Here is a 23,627-nt window from a genome sequence, read left to right on the forward strand (position 1 = left end):
AACATATATGTGTGTATATATATATATATATAATAAACATTTTTATTTATACTTTAGGGTTCTGATTTTTATCCCTCCCTCCCTTCCCCTCTCCCTGAGGTGGCAAACAATCATATATGGGTGTGGGAATTTATTTTGATTTGGGTACCCTGCCTTTGGGCTGAGATTAAAAAGCGTTAGGCTCTCAGGGTTTTTTTCTGTGTGAGGGGCTTTTGCCCCTCCCCCTCCACTTCAGCTGAGCCAAAAAAAAAAAGCCCCATGGGCTTTTCAGGATGCCAGGTCAGAAGGCTGGGGGAACAAAGGAAGAAGAAGAAGCCCCAGTTCCCTACTCCCTGAGGGGAGCTGCCCGGAGATCCCAGGCTTGTCTTGCCAGGCCCTATCATAGCCCATGTGGTGGTCCTAGGCACACAGCAGGCGGCATGGCCCCTCAAGCCCCTCTGGGCACAGCCCTAGTGTGGCTGGTGGATTAGCTTGGTGTGTGAGGGGGTGCAGAAAACCCAAGGTTTGAGGGGGAGAGAAGTAACATATATACAGAGCTAGCGAGGCAGTGAGAGGGGGGACACAGGAGGACTAGGAGGGCGCAGGGGGAGGCCGGAAGATTGAGTAAACAGAAGGGTGCTGGAGGATAGAGAAAGGGAAGGGACACTAGAGATGCTGAGGGAGACATACCTATGGAGGTTGGGAGAGGCCAGAAGATTAAGAGAACAGGAGATAGTATGGTGGTTGGAGAAAGTGCTACGATACAGAGATGCTAGAGACACCATGGGGTTGGCAACAGAGGTGAGGACAATAAGGGACTTTTCAAGGGGCTCGACAACGTGAAAGGGGCTTGGAGTTAGAAGAAAGCAGCTGAGAAGTGAAAGCTGAGTTGGAGAGGAGTGAAAGTTGCAGAAAGCTGGAGCATGCCCTAAGGCCAGAGGCAGTAATGGCCCTTATTGTAATAAAAGCAGACAGGTTGTATGATTTGCATTTCTTAATCCTAATCTCTAGCATTGATTTTTAGAAATAAATTCTGCTTTGATTATTTAACTAAGAGGCTTCTTAAACTTTTGCTTATCAATTTGGGAGCAGTGTGGAGAAATTTTTAAACGGCCCATATTAAATTAATAGCAGTCAGATAGCCAGCCAAAGTCCCTAGATTAGTTCATCCTTAGATTAGTTCCCCCAAATTAGGCCAGCTAGTTAGCTAAAATATTCTTACATTTGAATGGTGCCTGTGAAGGGACTTATGGCCCAATTACTTTTTCTAAACTTATAATTTTTATTATAGAAATAATTTTTCAAAGCCCACAGTTATAAATTTTTTCAGATTAGATTAGTTATTAAATTTTTATGATTATGTAAAACATTGTCATATTTGTCATTTTGTACAAGAAAACTTGATTAAAAGAAAAAAAAGATCAAAGAAAGTGAAAAATAACATGCTTCTGTCTGTTCCATCACTATCAGTTCTTTCTTTGGAGGTCGATAGTATGTTTCATCAATAATCCTTTGAGATTGTCTTGGATCGTTGCATTGTTAAGAATAGCCAAGTTGTTTATAGTTCTTCATTAAACAATATTTCTGTCTCTGTGCACAGTGTTCTCTTGGTTCTGTTCACTTCACAATATATCATTTCATATATGTTTTTCAAGGTCTTTCTGAAATCATTCTGCTTGTCATTGCTTATAGCACAATAATATTCCATTGCCATCATGTACCACAGTTTGTTTAGTCATTCCCCAATTGATGGGCATTACTTGATTTCCAGTTCTAAGCCACCACAAAAAGATCTGCTATAAATATTTTTGTACAAAAAAAGTCTTTTTCTCTTTTTGGGGATGTCTTTGGGATATAAACCTAGCAGTGGTATTTCTGGATCAAAGGGTATGCACAGTTCTATAGACCTTTGGGCATAGTGCTGAATTGCTCTCCAGAATGGTTGGATCTTTTCACAACTCCATCAACAGTGGATTAGTATCCCAGCTTCCCCACATCCCCTCCAACATCCAATATTTTCAATTTTTGTTATAATTGGCCACTCTGATGGGTATGAGGTGATACCTCAGAGTTATTTTCATTTGTATTTCTTTGATCAATAATGATCTATAGCATTTTTCATATGATTATAGATAGTTTTGATTTATTTGTCTGAAAACTGCCTTTTCATATCCTTTGACCATTTCTCAATTGGGGAATGACTTGTATTTTTATAAATTTGACTTAGTTCTCTATATATTTGAGAAATGAGGCCTTTATCAGAGACATTTGTTTCAAAAATTCTTTCCCAGTATTCTACTTGCCTTATAATCTTGCTTACATTAGTGGGGTTTTTTTGCAAAAGCTTTTTAATTTTATATAATCAAAATGATCTATTTTGCATTTAACTTTATTCTCTATATCTTCTTTGGTCCTAAATTCTGGCCCATAAATATGACAAATAAACAATTCCATGTTCCCTTAATTTGCTTAATTATCCATTATGTGGACATCATGTACCCATTTTGATCTTATTTTAGTATATGGTGTAAGTTGTTGGTCTATATCTAGTTTCTGCCATACTATTTTCCAGTTTTCCCAGAAGTTATTATTGAAATAATGAATTTTTGTTCCAAAAGCTTTGATCTTTATGTTTCTCATATACTAGATTACTATAATCATTTACTATAGTGTAATTTCTATCAATTCTATTAATATATATTTTTAAAGTTTTGAGTTCCAAATTCTATCCTTGCTTCCTTCCCCTCCTGCTTCCTTGAGACAGTAAGCGATCATATATAGGTTATACATATGCAATCATATAAAACATTTCCATATTAGTCATTAGATATTGACCTAAGAGTTAGGCACAACAGAGAAAAAGAGGTAAAGAGAGAAAATCTACAAAGTAATACTATAGAAACTGAAAAAAGGAAACTCAATATAGGTGCCTTAGAAGTCTTAATTCTATAATAGACTAAAGAAGAAATGAGGAAGTATAAGGATCATAAATCATAACAATAAAATTTTAGAACAGATCATTAAAGAAAAGATCATTAAAGATATATCTTTTTTAGAAAAAAAAGTGGTGAATTTCTTAAAAAACCTCCAACAAAATAAAGAGTTCAGAAAATGTGTTTATACATCCTTCTTCTAGTCACTCAAGTTTTCAACCTTGGAGCCATACTTAATTCCTCACTCTCCTATATCCAACATGTCCAATCAGTTTCCAAGTCCTGACAATTCTACGACCACAAGATTTATTTATTCTGTTCTTTCTATTTGCAAATCCCCAACCCTAGTTCAGGTCCTCTTGACCTCTCATTTGGACTATTAATAAAGTCTCTGAATTGTTTGTCTTGCTTCAAGTCTTTTCCCTTTCCTTAGTCTATTTTCAACCCAGTCACCAAATTGATACTCCTAGCTCTAAAGTGTGCTAATATCACTTTCCACTTCAAGAAGCTTAAGTGCCTCTCCATTGCCTGTAGGATAAAATGTGGACTCATTTGTTATTTAGAGGCCTTCAAAATCTGACTGCAACTTATCTTTTCAGGAAAAATTATAACTTCTCATAAATTGTCTCCAGCCAAGCTGACTTACTTGATGTTCCTTTTACTCCCCTCCACATACTTAATCTGTCATTCAATGAAACTTGCCTCCTTGCCATTTCTTGAGGATGACTCTACAATCTTCTGATCCCATGCTTCTTCACTGGATAGCCTTATTCCTGGAATGTTCTTTCTTCTCATTTCCACCAGCTTGCTTTCCAACTTACTTCAAGCCTCAGATCTAATCTCATATTCTTCAAGAATCTATTCCCAGTACCCCTTAATGCTAATCTTCCATATAAGTTCACCTCCAATTTATCTTGTATATAGTCATTGTACATAGTTATTTTATGTTGTCCCTCCAATTAGACTGAGCTCCTTGAGAGCAAAGACCATTTTTATTCCCAATATTTAACATAAAACCTAGTAAATAGGAGACACTTAATGAATGCCTGTTGATTGACTACTATTAATTGAACTGAGATAATATCTAAGATATTTACAAGTTTTGAAATTTTATATTTCCCAGTGGCCACTTTGATAGGGTTGGTGGGGGTCAAGCAAGAAGATGAGGTGCAAATTAATTTTTCTTCTCAAAAATGTCTCATATATACTCAACTGCCAGGGTGTCAGGATATTTATTAAAGCTTAGCACAGAAATGGAAGAACAATTTATTTTCATTTATTTTTTATTTATTTATTCATTCATTTGTTCATTCATTCACTCATTTGTTCATCCGTTCATCCATTCATTCATTTTTTCATTTATTTTCCATTCATCCATTCATTCATCCATATTCATTCATTCATTCATTTAGTTAGTTAGTTGACCATTCATTCCTTGATTTATTTTTGTCTTTAAAATATTTTATTATTTTCCAGTTACATCTAAAGATAGTTTTCAACATTTTTTTCATAGGATTTTTAGTTCCAAATTCTCTCCTACCCTCCCTTCCCTCTGTCCTCCCCGAGATGGAAAGCAATCTGATTTAGGTTATATATGTAAAATCACATTAAACATATTTCTGCATTAGTCATATTGTGAAAGAAGAATCTAAACACAAGGGAAAAACCTCGAAAAAGAAAAAGAAAAACAGTCCCAAAGTAGTAGAAACAGTATGGCTCAATCTGTATTCAGAATGCACAGTTCTTTTTTTCTGGATGTTGAGAATATTTTCTATCATGAGTTCTTTGAAATTGTTTTGTATCATTGCACTACTGAGAAGAGCCAAGTCTGTCATAGTTGATCTTCACACAATGTTGCTGTTACTGTGTACAATGTTCTTCTGGTTCTGTTCCTCTCAGTCAGCATCAGTTCAAGTAAGTCCTTTAAGGTTTCTCTGAAATCCTCCTGCTCATCATTTCTTACAGCACAATAGTATTCCATTACATTCATATACCACAACTTTTTTAGCCATTCCCCAACTGATGGACATTCTCTAGATTTCCAATTCTTTGCCTCCACAAAAGAGAGTTACTATAAATATTTTTGTATACATGGGTCCTTTTTGGAAGGCCAATTTAAAACAAACAAACAGGTGTTAAGCCACAGTGCTAAAAAATAAAACCACACATAATAAAGCAAAACAAACAACCCATTCCATATCTCAAATATTCAAGCTCTTCTAGTACAATGTTTTAAGCTACTTATTCTTCCTGTTATATTTACCAAAGGCTATTTTCATGGATGAATGATTTGAAATTGGTCTTTAGACAATCTCCTATATTAATGACCTGAAGCTTATTTACATTTGTGAGCAAGATTCTACTGAGCTACCCATAGAAAGGTAGTTTGTGTAACAGATAAGGAACTGGTCTTAAAACCAGGTTTTCCTGGCTTCAAGACCTGTTTCTGACAGTTATGGACTATTTGACCTTGTCACCTAATCTCTCAATGCTCTGTTTTAAGACTATAATTTTTTTATGTTTAGTATTTTATTTTCCCTCTAATCGTATGCAAAATAAATTTTTAACATTCAGTTTTAAAACTTTGAGTTCCAAATTCTGTCCCTAACTCCCTCTCTACCCACCTCATTAAAAAGGCAAGAAATTTGATATTAGGTTATACATGTGCAGTCATGCAAAACATATTTCCATATTAGTCATTTTGTGAAAGAAAACTGACAAAAAAGAACCTTAAGAAGAAGAAAGAAAGTTAAAAAACATACTCCAATCTGTATTCAGACACCATCAGTTCTTTGTCTGGGGATGGATAGCATTTTTCATCATTAAGTCCTTCAGAGTTAAGACTAAAAATTTTAAAAGTGCAATACTAGAGATAAAGTTTTCTCACTCGAGAATTCTCTATAGTAATGGGACTAATTTGTATTCTAAAGTATATAAAGTGAAGAACTTTGGATTGACCAGATGAAATCCTTTCAGTCCAACAAGTATTTGTTGAGTGATAAATCCAGAATGACATCTCAGTAGTCATCCTGGGAGACTGGGAAGATAGAAGTGCTATAAATATTAGTAAATATAATTGGGAAGATAGGAGGGTTTCAAGGGAAAGATAATGAACTCAATCTTGGAAATATTGAGTTTAAGACGTCTGTGGGATGTCCAGTTTGAGATGTCCAATGGGCAATTGGAAATGAGAGACCAAAGGTCAGCGAGAGAATAATGCAGACTAAATAGATTTGAGGATCACCTAGTATGCACAACATATTATGCTACTGTCTGGGGATAGAAAACTGAAAATAAAATGAAATATTCTGTACCTTCAAACAGCTTTCATTTTCTTACTTGCTGAATTTAAAACCCTGAACTTTCCCACCAGATCTTGAGAGAACCCTTTTGATAAGTAAGTGAGAGAGGGTCATGTGCTGTTTTGATGGTCATGGCTCCAATGAGGAACTTAGCTTCTCTGTTCAAACATCTGTCTCAATTGATGTGGCAGGAGGAGAGGAACTCAAGGGAATCTGAGTACACCCCTAACAGAAGGAAGATTTGGAATATGATATTTTGATGTCAAATTACTTTGTTTATTACATGGCTCTTTATACTTAATATAATGACCTAAAGTTATCCTTATTAATATCAATTATGCAGTAACACAGTAAGTTCTTCACTGATTTACTAAATGGTCCCAAAATGCTATGCTCTTTAAAAAAATTATATTTCTGCTTTTTATACTCTGTTTTACCACCAGTCTGTAAATTATAATTTACTCCAAAGAAATCAAGATGTAGTGGACAGAACTCGCAAGTTGGGGTCATAAGACTCAGTTCATGACATTAGCTAAAATAATCATAGCTCCATAACAGGAAGGGACCTCAGAGTTTGTGTAATCCAATTTTCTCATTTTGCATATAAGGAAACTGAGGCTCAGAGAGGTCATGTGACTTGTCCAAGGTCATACATATCAGTAGTAACAAGCAGAGAGGTAAATTTGAATCAGGTCCTCTAGTTCCAGAACCAATCTTTTTTCCCTGGACTATTCCTCATTTCTTCTAGTTTTGCAATTGTGTATTTAACTTCTCTAAAACTGGTTCTTTAATGAGGGCAATAAAACTCACCACCTGAAATTAAATGGGGGTGATCTAAGAAAAACTCTTTGTAAACTGCTTTATAAGTATAAACTATTATTATTCTGTAAGCCATCTTTATATGATGGAGATAACTTTGTTTTCTCAATTCTAATGGAGTACAAATTCTGTCAGGTCTTGCTCACTAAGCTGGAATGACTGAGTAGGTGATATATCATTTAAAGATTCTAGTATCATAAGCTCATGGATTCAGAGCTAGAAAGGCTAGTGAAAATCAATGAGCTCATCTCTAGAAGACTGATTTTCAAATAATGACATTTTAGCTTTCAATATTCCATGAAATAGTGTACTGAGGTAGCTAGTCCAGCAAACATTTTTTTAAGTTCCTACTATGTGTCAGGCACCATGCTAAGCACTGAGGATACAAATAAAGGAAAAGCACAATTCATGCTCTCGAGGAACCACAATCTAATGGAGGAGACAAACAATGTACAAAGAACTAGTCACAATTGTGTGTGTGTTTGTATATATATATATATATGTATATATGTATGTATGTATACATATATATGTATTCATGTGTGTATGTGTATGCATATGTATAGGTATTTGCACATGTATATGTGTGTGTAAGTATATGCATATACCTATACATATGTGTGTATATCTGTATATATATGTATACACACATGTCACACAAATATATATGTACATATGTATGTGTACACATATATATACACAGACAGAGACATATAGATACATATGTATCTATATATCTCAATATGTATATATGTGTTACATTGGAAATAATTAATGGAAAAAAGGAGCCAGAATTAATGGGTATCAGGAAAGAATTTGTAGAGAAGTTGGGATTTTAGCTGTGACTTGAAGCCCTGATTGCCTCAAACATCCAAGGCCATCTCCAGTCATCCTAATGTATATCTTGTTATGGGATCCAGATGGCTCTGGATGTAAGAGGGAGACTGGTGACTTTATACAGCTCTTACTCATTTATATCCAGTTCATTGAAAGTCATGATATCTGTCATGGTCCTCTTCAAGAATGAAGGAAAAACAAACATGAAGGAAGCCAGAGAAGGAAGGAGATGAGGAGGGTGATCATCCCAGGCATGATGGGCAACTACTGAAAATGTCTGGAGTTGGGAAATGGAATATCTTTTTCTAAGACAAATAAGGTCTGTGTTACTGGATCACATGTGGAGAATTTTTTGACCTGCATTGGTGAAGAGAATATCTACTATAGCAAAACCATGGATACTTTTTTATCTTTCAGTCACTACAGCCATGTTCAACTATTCATGATCCCATTTGGGGTTTTCTTAGCAAAACTATTGGAGTAAATTGTCATTTTCTTCTCTAGCTCATATTATGGATGAGAAACTGAGGTGCACAGGGTCATATAGCTAGTAAGTGACTGAGACTGAATTTGAACTCAGGTCTTCCTGACTCAAATTTAGACCCTGTGCTCTATCTACTGTGCCACCCAGCTGCCAGTAGATACTTACACTACTGAAATAATAATATTGTTCAACATTTAACAAATAATGTCATAATTTTAATTAATTGACATAAGGCAGAAATCAGTGGGATTAAACATTAAAGAAACCTCATTTCACTATCATTCTAGGAATTTATTGTATTGATGGCCTAGTCCACCATAATAATAAGATGTGACTACCTTTTCCTGCTTGTAATCACATCAAACAATCACTTTTTCTTCTGAAGTTGTATAAGGTATTTAAAACATTGATTCCCATGCAACTATTTATCATAATTAGCTTACATTTAATTTGAAAATGTAAAAAGAAAGCCATCTGTCTCCTTATTTTAAATCAGGTTAAGAAAAAAAAATCACCCTGGGAATTGTAAATCAAGCAAGAATAATTAATTGGATTTATACAATGTAGTCTCACTTATTCAACTCATATAATCTGTATTTTCTTGCCAGTACTATACAGTGATAATTTATGTTGATAATGATATGCCTGAGGCACTGTGAGTACCTTCTGAATCATCAAAGGGTCAGGTCAATTTTGATGTTAAATATATTTTATGGTATTTGAATTACTGAAAATTGCTAAGTCAGACATGATATATGTTAACCAGAACTTGTAATTAACTTCATTTCTTGAGCATTCAGAAAAAAAGCTGAACTTCACTATAATGTTTAGGCTCTACTAGGAACTGCAACAGCTGTCTATACTTTAATATTACATCCTTGAAAAATATGAACATCAAGAGCAGCTATTTTGGGAGGGACTGTTACCCCAGTGTTCCAGATAATATACTTTGGTTGTGAGATTTGGGGAAAGTATGAAAGAGAACAAATATCTATTCCCTTAGGAAGAGACAAGAAATAATGTGCTCCCTAGGTAGACATTAATTTTATCAGCTGTATTATTTTCATTTCTTAAGTGAGATTGAAATGGAGCATGGGTGATTTTTTTCCCATATAAACATTTTATTATTTTTCAGTTACATTTAGGGATAGTTTTCAATGTGTTTTTATAAGATTTCTAGTTTCAAATTTTTCTCCCTCCCTCCACTCCCTCACCCCTGCCCAAGACAGCAAGTAATCTGATATAGATTATCTATGTTCAATCACATTAAACATATTTCTGCATTAGTCATGTTATGAGAGAGCAAAAAGGAAAAACCTCAAAAAAAGAAAAACAACAAAAACAATAGAAATAGTATGGTTCAATCTGCATCCAGATTCAACAGCTGTTTTTTTTCCCCTGGATTTGGAGAGCATTTTCCATCATGAGTCCTTTGGAACTATCTTGTACCATTGTATTGCTGAGAAGAATCAAGTCTATCACAGTTGATCAAGAAATAATGTTGTTCTTACACCTTATACTAAAATAAGGTCAAAATGGATACATGATTTAGACATAAGAGGTGATACCATAGGTAAATTAGGAGAGAAAGGAATAGTGTACCTATCAGATCTTTGGAAAGGAAAACAGTTTTTGACCAAACAAGAGATAGAGTATATTATAAAATGCAAAATGGATGATTTTGATTATATTAAATTAAAAAAAATTTTGTACAAACAGAAGCAATGCATCCAAAATTGGAAGGGAGGCAGAAAGCTGGGAAACAATTTTTGAGGCCAGTGCTTCTGATAAAGGCCTCATCTCTAAAATATATAGGGAATTAAATCAAATTTATAAGAATCCAAGTCATTCCCCAATTGAGAAATGCTCAAAGGATATGAACAGGCAGTTTTCTGATGAAGAAACCAAAGCTATCTCTTCCCATATGAAAAAATGCTCTAAATCTCTAATGATTAGAGAGATGCAAATTAAAACAACTCTGAGGTACCACCTGACACTTATCAGATTGGCTAAAATGACAAAAAAGGAAGATAATAAATGTTGGAGAGGCTGTGGGAAAATTGGAACACTAATGCATTGTTGGTGGAGCTGTGAGCTGATCCAACCATTCTGGAGAGCAATTTGGAATTATGCCCAAAGGGCGATAAAGCTGTGCATACCCTTTGACCCAGCAATCCCACTTTTAGGTCTTTTGCCCAAAGAAATCATGGAAGGGGGAAAGGGACCCACATGTACAAAAATATTTATAGCTGCTCTTTACGTGGTAGCAAGGAATTGGAAGTTGAGGGGGTGCCCATCAATTGGGGAATGGCTGGACAAGTTGTGGTATATGAATACAATGGAATACTATTGTGCTGTAAGAAATGATGAGCAGGAAGAGTTCAGAGAAACCTGGAGGGTCTTGCGTGTGCTGATGATGAGTGAGATGAGCAGAACCAGAAGAACATTGTAAACAGTATCATCAACATTGAGTGTTGACCTACTGTGATGGACTATATTCTTCTCACCAATGCAATGGTACAGAAGAGTTCCAGGGAACTCATGATAGAAGAGGATCTCCAAATCCAAGAAAAAAAAAGAAAGAAAGAACTGTGGAGTATAGATGCTGATTGAACCATATTATTTCTTTTGTTTTGGGTGCTGTTGGTTTTTTTTTCTTTCTATTTTGAGGTTTTGCATCACTGCTCTGATTCTTTCTCTTGTAACAGGATTAATGCAGAAATAGGATTAATGTTATTATGTGTATATATATATATATATGTATATGTATAGAGATATATAGATATAACCTATATCAGATTACCTGCTGTCTAGGGGAGGGGGGAGGGAGGGGAGGGAGGGAGAAAAATCTGAAATTGTAAAGCATGTATAAACAAAAGTTGAGAACTATCTTTACATGTAATGGAAAAAATAAAATACCTCATACATTAAAAAAAAAAAGAAATAATGTTGTTGATACTGTGCACAATGTTGTCCTGATTCTGCTCATCTCACTCATCATCAGTTCATGCAAGTCCTTCCAGGTTTCTCTGAAATCTTCCTCCTCATCATTTCTTACAGCAAAACTTTATTCCATTACATTCATATACCACAACTTGTTCCCCCATTCCCCAAATGATGGGCAACCCCTCAATTTCCAATTCCTTGCCACCACAAAAAGAGCAGCTATAAATAATTTTGTACATGTGGGTCCTTTTCCCTTTTTTATTATCTCTTTGGGAAAAAGACCTAATAGTATTGCTGGGTCAAAGGGTATACAAAGCTTTATTGACCTTTGGACATAGTTCCAAACTGCTCTCCAGAATGGGTGAATCAGTTCACAGCTCCACCAACAATGCATTAGTGTTCCAATTTTTCCACAGCTTCTCCAACATTTATTATTTTCCTTTTTTGTCATATTAGCAAATCTGATAGGTGTCAGGTGGTACCTCATAGTTGTTTTAAATTGCATCTCTCTAATAAATAGTGATTTACAGCATTTTTTCATATGGCAATAGATAGCTTTGATTTCTTCATCAGAAAACTGCCTATTCATATCCTTTGACCATTTCTCAATTGGGGAATGACTTGGATTATTATAAATTTGATTTAGTTCTCGATATATTTTAGAAAAGAATACTTTATCAGAAGTACTGGATATAAAAATTATTTCACAGTTTTCTATCTCCCTTCTAATTTTGGATGCATTGCTTCTGTTTGTACAAAAACTTTTTAATTTAATGTAATAAAAATCTTCCATTTTGCATTTCATTATATCCTCTATCTCTTGTTTCGTCATAAACTGGTCTCCTTTCCAAAGATCTGAGAGCTAAACTATTCCTTCCTCTACTAATTTACCTATGGTTATTTCCCTTGATAGTCTTGACCTTTTGTTTTTCCAGATGAATTTTGTTATTATTTTTTTCTAGCACTATAAAATATTTTTTAGGTAGTCTGATTGGTATGGCAATGAATAAGTAAATTAATTTAGGTAGAATTGTCATTTTTATTATATTAGCTTGGCCTATCCATGAGCAATTGATATTTTTCCAATTATTTAGACCTATTTTGATTTGTGGGAAAAGTGTTTTGTAATTGTGTTAAAAGAGTTCCTGGGTTTGTCTTGGCAAGTGGACTCCCAAGTATTTTATATTGTCTACCATTACTTTAAATGTAATTTCTCTTTTATCTCTTGCTTCTGGACATTTATATACCCCTTAATTTTCTTTATACCATCATATCAAAGATAATTTATATTTATACCCTCTGTGTATAATCCTTCTGTGTGCCCAAATATATATAAATTGTTCTCAAGAGTTATAAATATTATTTTCCAGTGTAGTAATATAAACAGCTTAACCTTATTGAATAATTCACCCCCCCCCATTTACCGTTTAAACTTCTCTTGAATCTTGTATGTTAAGATCAAATTTTCTGTTCAGTTCTGGTCTTTTCATCAGGAAACCTTGAAAGTCCCCTATTTCATTGAATGTCCATCTTTTCCCCTGAAAGAGAATGATCAGTTTTGCTATGTGATAGATTCTTGACTGCTCCTTTGCCTTCTGGAATATCATATTCCAAACCTTGCAATCCTTTAATGTTGAAGCTGCCAGGTCCTGAGCAATCCTAAATGTGGCTCCATGATATTTAAATTGCTTCTTTCTGGCTGCTTGGAGTATTTTCTCCTTCTCCTGATACTTCTGGAATTTGGCTACAATATTCCTTGGAGTTTTCCTTTTGGGGTCTCTTTCAGGAGGTGATCGGTGGATTCTTTCCATAATGATGTGATCCTCTGATTCTATAATATTAGGGCAGTTTTCCTGCATAATTTCCTGGAATATGGTGTCTAGACTCTTTTTCTGATCATGGCTTTCAGGCAGTCCAATGATTCTCAAATTGTCTCTCCTGGATCTATTTCCAGGTCAGTTGTCTTTCCAATGAGGTATTTCACATTTTCTTCTATTTTTTCATTATTTTAATTTTGTTTGACTGATTCCTGTTGCCTCATAGTGTCATAAGTTTCCAACTGTCCGTTGGAATTTTTAAGACAGTTTTTCTTCAGTCAGATTATGTACCTCCTTTTCCATTTGGCCAAACAAAATTTTTAAGGAATTGTTTTCTTCAGTCAATCTTTGTGCTTCCTTTTCCAAGCTTCTTATTATTTTTTCATAATTTTCTTGTGTTGCTTTAATTTCTCTTCCCATTTTTTCTTCTACCTCTCTCAATTGATTTTTTTTTATTTTTTGTGGGGCAATGGGGGTTAAGTGACTTGCCCAGGGTCACGCAGCTAGTAAGTGTCAAGTGTCTGAGGCCGGCTTTGAACTCAGGTACTCCTGAATCCAGGGCCAGTGCTTTAACCACTGCTCCATCTAGCTTCCCCTCTCAATTGATTTTTAAAATCCTTTTTGAACTCTTCCAAGAAGACTTTTTGGTCTTGAGATCAATTCATCTTCCCTCTTGAGGATTCACCTGTAGGTAATTTGAGAGTATTATCTGCATTTGAGTTTGTGTTTGGCTCTTCCCTGTCAACAAAGAAGCTCTCAATGGTGAGAGCTCTTTTGTTGTTTCTTGCTCATATTGCAGCTTATTATTATTATTATTATTATTTTAAAGTTGAGGTCCATTCCTTGGGCACCAGGGTCACTGTTTCAAGCTTATTTGTACTCTGAGGCTTCTAGGGCTTGTGCATTTCTCACCACCCTGGGCTTGCTCCCTGTGCTTGCTGCTGGCAAGCTCTGGGATGGCCAGGCCTGGTCACTCCCATCCTGTGGGTGGCTACCTAGCTGGCAGCCTGTCCTGTCAGCTGGTGCTGGTGGATCTCACCACAGGTCTGCTGTGCCACTAGCCCGCCAAGCCAGGATCAAGGGACCTCAGTTGCTTCCCACTGACTTGCCCTTACCCCCTCCACTCTGTGCTGTGCTGCACTGAGGTGCACTGGCCTCCCCTCTACCTAAGTGAGACTGACCTTTCCTGAAGTCTTTTAAATTATTTCAGGCTGGAAGATTTTGTCTCTCTGTCTTTTTGTAGGTTCTCTAGTTTCAGAATCTGTTTAGAGGCTTGATTTAATATTCTTTTTGAGGGAACCAAAGGAGAGCTCAGGAAACTTGCTGTCTTCTCTCCACCATCTTGGTTCCTCCTCCACATGAGTGAATTTTTATGGGAAGGAGGAAGATTTAACTAACTCCTCATTTTTGCCGACTTTGTCTTTATTAGGGACATCTGTAAGGCAATATGCCATAGCAGATAAGGGTGCTAGACTTTTAGTCATGAAGACTGGGGTTTACTTTTCACAAGTGAGACTGAAGAGCTATCTTTGTGACCTTGAATAGTTCATTTTACCTTTGTGTGATTCAGTTAACTCCCCAAGAAGTATTTCTTAAGTCACAGATGTTTTGCAGTTTGCATTAATAGGAGTTTATGTAAAAGTTACTAAAAATAAAATAAATTTCAGATTTATTTATGTTATGTATATTTTATAAAAGGTTCACTTGGGGGCAGCTAGGTGGCACAGTGGATAGAGCACCGGCCCTGGAGTCAGGAGTACCTGAGTTCAAATCCGGCCTCAGACACTTGAAACTTACTAGCTGTGTGACCCTGGGCAAGTCACTTAACCCCAATTGCCTCACTAAAAAAAAAATAAATAAATAAAAGTTACACTTATTAGCTAAGATGATATTACAGTATATTATTCTGCTTGTTATCAGAAAGTATATAGTTATCCTGCTTAATTCAACATTCACTCAAAAACACATTAAGTACCTACTATACTATATGAAGGAGAGGGGGAAGAAAGGAAAGAAGAAAGGGAGGAAGGGAGGAAGGAAAGAAGGAAGGGAAACAAAGGGAAGATTTATTAATTTTTTTTACTCTATTCAGGTTTGTGCTGAATTATAGAGATCAAATACACACACACACACACACACACACACACACAGTCCTTGCCCTCAAAGAGTTTTTTTTTTTTTTTTTATTCAGGGAAATGAGGGTTAAGTGACTTCATCAGGGTCACACAGCTAGTAAGTGTCAAGTGTCTGAGGCCGGATTTGAACTCACATGCTCCTGAATCCAGGGCCATTGTTTTATCCACTGTGTGACCTAGCAGTCCCAAAGAAATTTTATTTTAATAGAGATAATAAGCTAATTTATATAGAGATAGAAAAATATAATATATTAAAAGAATAGTATGTAGTAGTGTATTTTAGTCAGAGGAGTTACCAAAGAAGAGTCAATAACATGCTCTTTCCAGAAAGAATGCTATTTTTATTTTCATTGCTAGGCCTAAAATAAGTGGTTGAAAGAGAAAGGGAAGTGGGGAGAAGTTGGGAAGCAAAGATAGGATATACGGTAAGATGGCCCAGGTGGAGAGATGAATAGCTATATGAACCAGGTGATGGGGGAGAACCAAAGATAGATGTCACATTCCTGCCATAAAAAAAATTGTCAACTTGTAGCCAAACATTAAGATACATGATATATATATATATATATATATATATATATATATATATATATATATATATATATATATATATATATATGTTAAATTTTCAGAGCTCTCCTGGTTTTCTCTCAACATTTTATTTCCCTACAGGAATGTTTTGGAGTTATGTTGATGTTATTTAAAAATTTTACACTAAATGAAGAACCCTAATATAGGAAAATCTTGATAAACTGGAATGTTTGGATAATGCAAATTAGTGAATTGGATTTTCTGGCCAACAGAGAGTTTCAAAAATACATTTTTCTCAATCCTGCTTTTGAAAATCTTTCTAAAATGGACCAGTCCATTTTCTTGATTCTTAAGTGCATTACAAAATCAAACATTTCTTTAATGTCTGAGGCTCTTACACTTCTTCATAAAACATCTTTTGGACAAAAAGGAGCAGTGGACTGTGGAAAGAGCTCTGCCACAGGAGAAAGAAACCTTAGATTTTAATCCCAGTTTGAATTCCAATTAGCTTTGGTCACTATGTTTAATTTCCCCACTTACTCTCTTTTTCTCTCCTGGAAAAATGAAAGTTTTTTACTAGATTCTTTCAATATCCCTCTCAATACTTAAATTCTGTCATTAAATATCTCATCAAAATTGAGATCAAACCTCTATATTCTGCCAAATATTGTCTCTCCTGGGGACAGCTAGGTGGCACAGTGGACAAAGCACCAGCCCTGGATTCAGGTGGACCTGAGTTCAAATCCAGCTTCGGACACTTGACACTTATTAGCTGTGTGACCCTGGATGAGTCACTTAATCCTCATTGCCCTGCCAAAAAAAAAAGTCTCTCCTTCCTTCCACTCCTGAATAGATTGCAAGTTCATTGTAGGCAAGAACTAATTCATTTTTTGTCTTTGTAACACCAATACCTAGCAGAGTGACTTGCAAATATGAAACACTTAATAAATAGTTGATTATTGATAATTGGATGATATATGTGGGAAATGTAGATAATTATTGATACAAGGGAAAGGACTTCAGGCAATCCCATGGAAGTCTCTATATGCATATATTTCCCCCTTCCCTTCAGTTGAATTGATTTAGTCACTGAAGAGAAATAATAGTTAGTAGAGGTGATATGATGTTATTATGTTAAAGTGCAAACATATATGTATTCTCCATTAACCCTTCAAAGTGTGAATAATTTCCCCTGAAGGACTTAGAAAAGCAACTGGCCATAGGCTTTGGTGTGGATTACTGGGTGATTTCTTCTGAATTCTAGGAATCTAGGGAGTAGTATTCAGATACATAAAGTAACTAGCACAATCTCATTCACAAACAGGACTCTAGAGAATCTCACCATTTAGAGAGAGCCCTTCTTCTTCTTCTTTGAATCTGGCTAAGGGATCCTCATTAATAATGGGTAGTATGTTTTGTGCATTACTTAATGTTATGGGGTTGGGACATATCAAGGAATTTGGGACTATTAAAGTTTAAACTGGCCTACTAGCTAAATAAAGGAGGAACACACCTTGAGAAGTAAGAGAGATAAGCCCATTAGGCTTCTGCCTTATCAGTGCCAGGGAACAGAGACAACTCAAGAATTCCAGACCACCACCTCTCATTCAAGAATTTCCCCCACCTCCAATGGAAGCTTTCCATGGTCAGGTGGTGGTCATCCCATCTACCATCTATAAAAGCTTTTGCCCTCCTTCTGTTTCAAGACAAGTGTGTTTCAAAGAATCATGTCTCTAAACCATTTTCTCTCCTCCAGAGAGTCTATCTCTTTTGGTTCTTTTCCCTAGCGTTTAAATAAAAGATTATTTTATTCTAATTGGATTTGTGTGTGAGAGGATTTAATTCTTTTTTTTTTTTTTTTTTGCAGGGCAACAGGGGTTAAGTTACTTGCCCAGGGTCACAAAACCAGTAAGCGTGTCAAGTGTCTGAGCTTGGTTTTGAACTCAGGCCCTATTGAATCCAGGGCTGGTGCTTTATCCACTGTGCCACCTAACTGACCTGGTATAATTCTTCAAAGAGGAATACCTAAGGAGCCCCAAACCACCAATTTCCCCCATGACACTTATAAATCTTAAACTCATTGGACAGTTTTCTCTGTGGTTTTCATCTAGTATAAAATATTTCATAACATTCTTTTTTTTATTTCATCAAATATCTGAGCTATTTATCATCTTTTGCTTCTTTCTCCAGAAAGTTGAGTATCAAGGGGGAAAAAAAGCAAAATGAAACAAAACAAAAACATTATTTTGGTCCTGGTTAATGAAGTAAAACTTTACCTACTGATTATCATTAGATTTTGTTTTATCCCTGAAAAATACAGATGACAGAGACTGTTAAAATAACATCAGAATCACATTACTTATTTGACAATTATTAGAAATTGTCTCTGTTTCCAAAATAGAAACTATTTTAGTTGAGTAGGATTAAAGAAAAGACAATTCTTTGTAACCTTTTTAGAAAACAAAACACTTAAATTATCTTAGTAACTTCTATTTTAAAAGGATGAGTTTTTTTAAACAAAAGAAAAATATTCAGAGTTCCCTGTAAAAATCACAAGATCCTAGATCTTCAGCTAGAAGTGACTTCAGAGAGCCTCTAAACACTTTATTTTATAGAAGAGAAAACTAAGACAACTAAACAACTAAACTAAGACAACTAAAGGAGGATGAGTGACTTGTCTAAGGTCATATCTGTAGTTTGTATGAGGTAGGCTTTTAACTCAAGAAGTAGTATTCCTGTCTCCCATTTTCTCATGTTAAGCTTAAATACTTCCTCACAGTTTTTAGGCTTTTTAACATTTCTTACTCAGTGAAGGACTATTCTGTACTTTTATAATTCAATTATCCAAAACAATGAAATGGACTCAGGGTTGTTGGAATATTTAAAGTGTAGGCTTTTTAAGGAGAAAATAAGTTCTAATTATGTAGTATCATGGATACTATGAGAGGAACAGTAGTGCCTGGGGGGCTGGCATTGTAGGCCAAGACTAAATCAGAATGGTCTGGTGTTTCAGGTTGGGAAATGCAATGTAATGAGACATGGACAGACCAGCTAACAGTTAATTAAAAGATACTTGAGATTTCCTTACATTTACACTTATATGTACATATTTGTTTGCATATTCTCTCCCCTGTTAGAATATGAGCTTACTGAAGGCCATGCCTGAGACATTGTCTTTCTTTGTATGCCTGCACTTAGCCTAATGCTTTTCAGAATGCATGCATTTAATACATGGTTGTTGATTGATTTGTTGATTGATTTAATTGCCCCTTGAGCAGCCTTGCAGTCAGGACATGGATTCTCATTCTGCCCCTGACACATAATGGCTGTGTGACTGTGGGTGAGTCATTTAGGTTCTCTGTGTCCCCAAGTAACTTTCTAAGTGTATGTTTCTGGGCAGGTTCAATCTGCATAGATAGAGGGATTTTATTCATTGTTGCGCTCCCTTTACAAATGGAATCTGTGATGTTTAAAATCTAAATGTGGGTCCTAACCTGCCCCCTCCTAGTTTGGGGGGGGAGGGAACTGGCTAAAATTAATGATAAATTCACCAAGACTTTAGGCTTTTAAGGATTTATTAAAGAGTAAAGACAACACCATGGGATCCCGTAACGACAGAAAAGTCTATCTACATTCTATCTACTTTACTTTCTTTCTCTGTCCGACTTTTCTCTGTCTCCCACAAAGTTGAAGTCCTGAATGGAAAGAGTCCCTCCCTTTTGCTCTGTCTCCCGCCATGCGCCAGTTCCTGAACAAAAAGAGGAAGATCCAGTGAGCCAGCCTCTGCTTCCTACTTCTTCTTTCCCTCTCCAAAAGGGGAGGTTCTTCAAGCTGATTGGTTGAGAGTGGTCTCCTGTTGATGGCATAGTCTACAGCCTCTGAGAACAACACCCCACTCAGGGCCAGCCAGGTGTGGTCTCGATTTAATCATTCTTAAGTAGGTTCTCAGTCAGTTTCTCAGGCTCACCCGATTCAATCAATTCCAAATCAATCTTCAGGTGGAGCCTCTGGGCATTTGCCAAATCCCATTATTTTATCACAAATCACAGGTCTGGGCCAAAAAAAAAAAATGACATTGCTATGAATCCAGGCATTGATAATACCTTTGCTATGAAATTTGAACATACAAAGTCAGGACAAAAGTTAACACATATGGTGGGATTTCACAACATGTATTTGTAATTATTACCATCATAGGATAAAAGATATGGAATCTGAAGAGAGCACAGAGGACACTGAGTCCAACTCCCTCCCCTTACACATGAGAAATCTGAGACGCAGAGAGGAGAATTAGCTACCTATTGCCACACACATAGAAAGGAAGAGAGTTGGGATTCAAAGCCAGGGACTCCATTTTGAAATTTAGTGGCCTTTTCACCAGTTTGCCTCTACTAAAATCATCTTTGATGCCATATTGTGTCATCATCATCGTCGTCAGTGTCAACATTGTCACTGCCACCACCACCCCCACAATAATTATTCATGATAATTATATGGTAGCTAGGTGGTTCTGGGAGAAGAGAGTTAGGAAGAACTAAGTTCAAATCAGACCATAGATACCTACGAGCTGTTTGACCCTGTGCAAGTCATTTAACCCTGTTTGCCTTAGTTTTCTCATCTTTAAAATGATCTGGAGGAGGAAGTGGCCAACCACTCTAGAATGTTTGCCAAGAAAATCCAATGAGGCAGTCATGAGTTAGACATGACTGAAAAACAACACATTATTTACATAGCACCAATTACTAAGTGCCAAGCATTATGGTAAGTGTTTTAGGAGTAATATCTTATTTCAACCTCAAAACAATCTTGGGAGGTGGCTGCTGTTATTATCGCCATTTTACAGATAAGAAAACTTAGGTAAACAGAGGTTAAGTCATTTGTTACATGTCTAGGAAGTGTCAGAGTCTTGATGTGAACTCAAGTCACTCTAGGCCCAGTGCTCTATCCACTATGGCATCTAGCTGCCTTTGCCAAAAGGTAAAAGGCTACACTAATAGAAAGAAAAAAAATTGATCCTGAAGCCCATACAAAGCTAAGCACAGGCCTAGTATGGATTATATGTCTGTCAACTGAAGGCCAGAGTTAATTTTGTTTCCAGACTAATCACCAAATTGACCACAAAGTAATGTTTCTTTCAGGCAGAGGAACCCTTAAAGACAGCATTGTAAGTTGAAGTGAGACTATGATATGCTATCTTGTGTATGAAGTACCTATAACTTGAATTGAATTGAATTGGGACTTGAAGAACTCACCCTAATGAGTTTGAGTGTCTGAGGCTGGATTTGAAGTCGGGTCCTCCTGGATCAAGGGCCAGTGCTCTATCCACTGTGCCACCTAGCTGTCTGGTCTTGATGTCTTGATGGAAGTTATTTGCTGTTTTGTTTTCTCCTGTGATATTATTTCCACCTTTACCTAGTCCTCCTGTGTTGCTAAAATTTCAAATATATAGTCATATCTAGTCATAGATGTCATATAGTCATATAATCCTACTCAACTAAAATAGCTTCTATTTTGGAAACAGGGACAATTTCTAGAAAATGTCAAATAAGTAATATGATTCAGATGTTATTTTAATAGTCTCTGTCATATGTCATATAGTCAATAATACAGTCATAGATAGTCTTTCTCCTTGTTTTCATTTTTCTTGTTGGTTTACCACCTTTTCTCTGACCAGCAGAGAAAATGAGACCTTATAAGGGCTGCATCTCTTGTTTGCCATATGACTCATCCACATGTGGAACTAGACGGTTTTGGGTTAGGCAAGATTGGATTTCTTTCTATTACAATTCTACTGCTCCAGAGGTTCCTACAGTTAACAAGTCTGAATGACATTTAAAAAATTATATTGAGGGGGTTATTGAGTGGGAGTTTTGTCAAGTAATTATTGAGAAGCTGGCTACCTTAATGCAAACAGGAAAAACTAGATTATTCGTTTATCATTGTTTTTATACTTTTAGAAACATCATAAAAATGTCCTTAAACTGATAGTTGTAAAATGCATATACATATGTGCAAGGAAGAGTCCTGTCCATTTCAGTAAGACAATGAGCTAATATTTTTTAAGGGATGAGAGCAAGTTCATCTTCAAGAGAACCAGGATGAGTCATGCTCTAGGAAAAAAAAATAAGTTCCACTCTTTGGGCCTCAGTTTCTTTCATTTGTAAAATAAGGAGGTCCTTTTTTTTTTTTAAATGAGATATTTTATTTTTTCCATTACATGTAAAGATAGTTCTCAACTTTTGTTTATACATGCTTTACAATTTCAGATTTTTCTCCCTCCCTCCCCTCCCTCCCCCCTCCCCTAGACAGCAGGTAATCTGGTATAGGTTATATCTATATATCTCTATACGTATACATACATATATATATATATATATATACACACACATATATATATATATACACATAATAACATTAATCCTATTTCTGCATTAATCCTGTTACAAGAGAAAGAATCAGAGCAGTGATGCGAAACCTCAAAATAGAGAAAAAAAAAAACAACAGCACCCAAAACAAAAGAAATAATATGGTTCAATCAGCATCTATAATCCACAGTTCTTTCTTTCTTTTTTTTTCTTGGATTTGGAGATCCTCTTCTATCATGAGTTCCCTGGAACTCTTCTGTACCATTGCATTGGTGAGAAGAATATAGTCCATCACAGTAGGTCAACACTCAATGTTGACGATACTGTGTACAATGTTCTTCTGGTTCTGCTCATCTCACTCATCATCAGCTCACGTAAGACCCTCCAGGTTTCTCTGAACTCTTCCTGCTCATCATTTCTTACAGCACAATAGTATTCCATTGTATTCATATACCACAACTTCTCCAGCCATTCCCCAATTGATGGGCACCCCCTCAACTTCCAATTCCTTGCTACCACGTAAAGAGCAGCTATAAATATTTTTGTACATGTGGGTCCCTTTCCCCCTTCCATGATTTCTTTGGGCAAAAGACCTAAAAGTGGGATTGCTGGGTCAAAGGGTATGCACAGCTTTATCGCCCTTTGGGCATAATTCCAAATTGCTCTAAGGAGGTCCTTTTTAATAGAAAGTGGCCAAATGAATAATTTTCAGAAGAAGAAATGTGCATGAATAACAACACTATGAAGGAATGCTCCAAATTACTAAGGGAAAGGAAATTTAAAATACCACTGAGATTTTTATCTCACATTAATCAAAATGGGAAAGATGGGAGTAGCCAAGACTAGAAGGGGTGTGGGAATATGGGAACCCTGATAACCTGTTGATTCAACCATGAACTGGTTCATATGTTCTGTGAAATTATTCAGAATTATATGAGAAAGCAGTACCTTCCCTTAGCTACCACATAAATCTAAGAATTCAGAGAAACATTTCTAGTTTTTCATTTAAAAAAATAAACACTAGAAACAATGTAGATGTGTGTTGATTGGAGTCTAAAGTAGATGAACAAATTGTAATATATGAATGAAAACACTTACTGTGGTACTCCTGTTCTATTAAAAAAAAAAGATTTGGGGCAAACATGGAATCACTATTGCTAAGCTCCCCTGTCCCATACCCCTCCACTCCAATTAACTAAGAGAAAGAAAAAAAAATGTAATAAATAAAACAAGTTCATATTGCCTTGTCCAAAAAATGTATGTCTCTGCTCTTAGTGTCCCTTAGTTTCCTATCAGGAGGTAGTTAACATTCTTCATTGTAGATCCTTCAGAAACATGGTTGGGCATTGCTTTGATCAGAGTTCTTAAGTCTTTCAATTTATTTTCCAAATATTATTCTTGTATTAGTTGTTCTCCTGATTCTTCTCTCTCCAATTTGAAGTTGACACTACCCAGGATTTTTTAAAAATCCTCTCTTAT

Source organism: Dromiciops gliroides, chromosome 4 (genome assembly GCF_019393635.1).
Source record: "Dromiciops gliroides isolate mDroGli1 chromosome 4, mDroGli1.pri, whole genome shotgun sequence".
In the NCBI taxonomy this organism is placed as follows: Eukaryota; Metazoa; Chordata; class Mammalia; order Microbiotheria; family Microbiotheriidae; genus Dromiciops; species Dromiciops gliroides.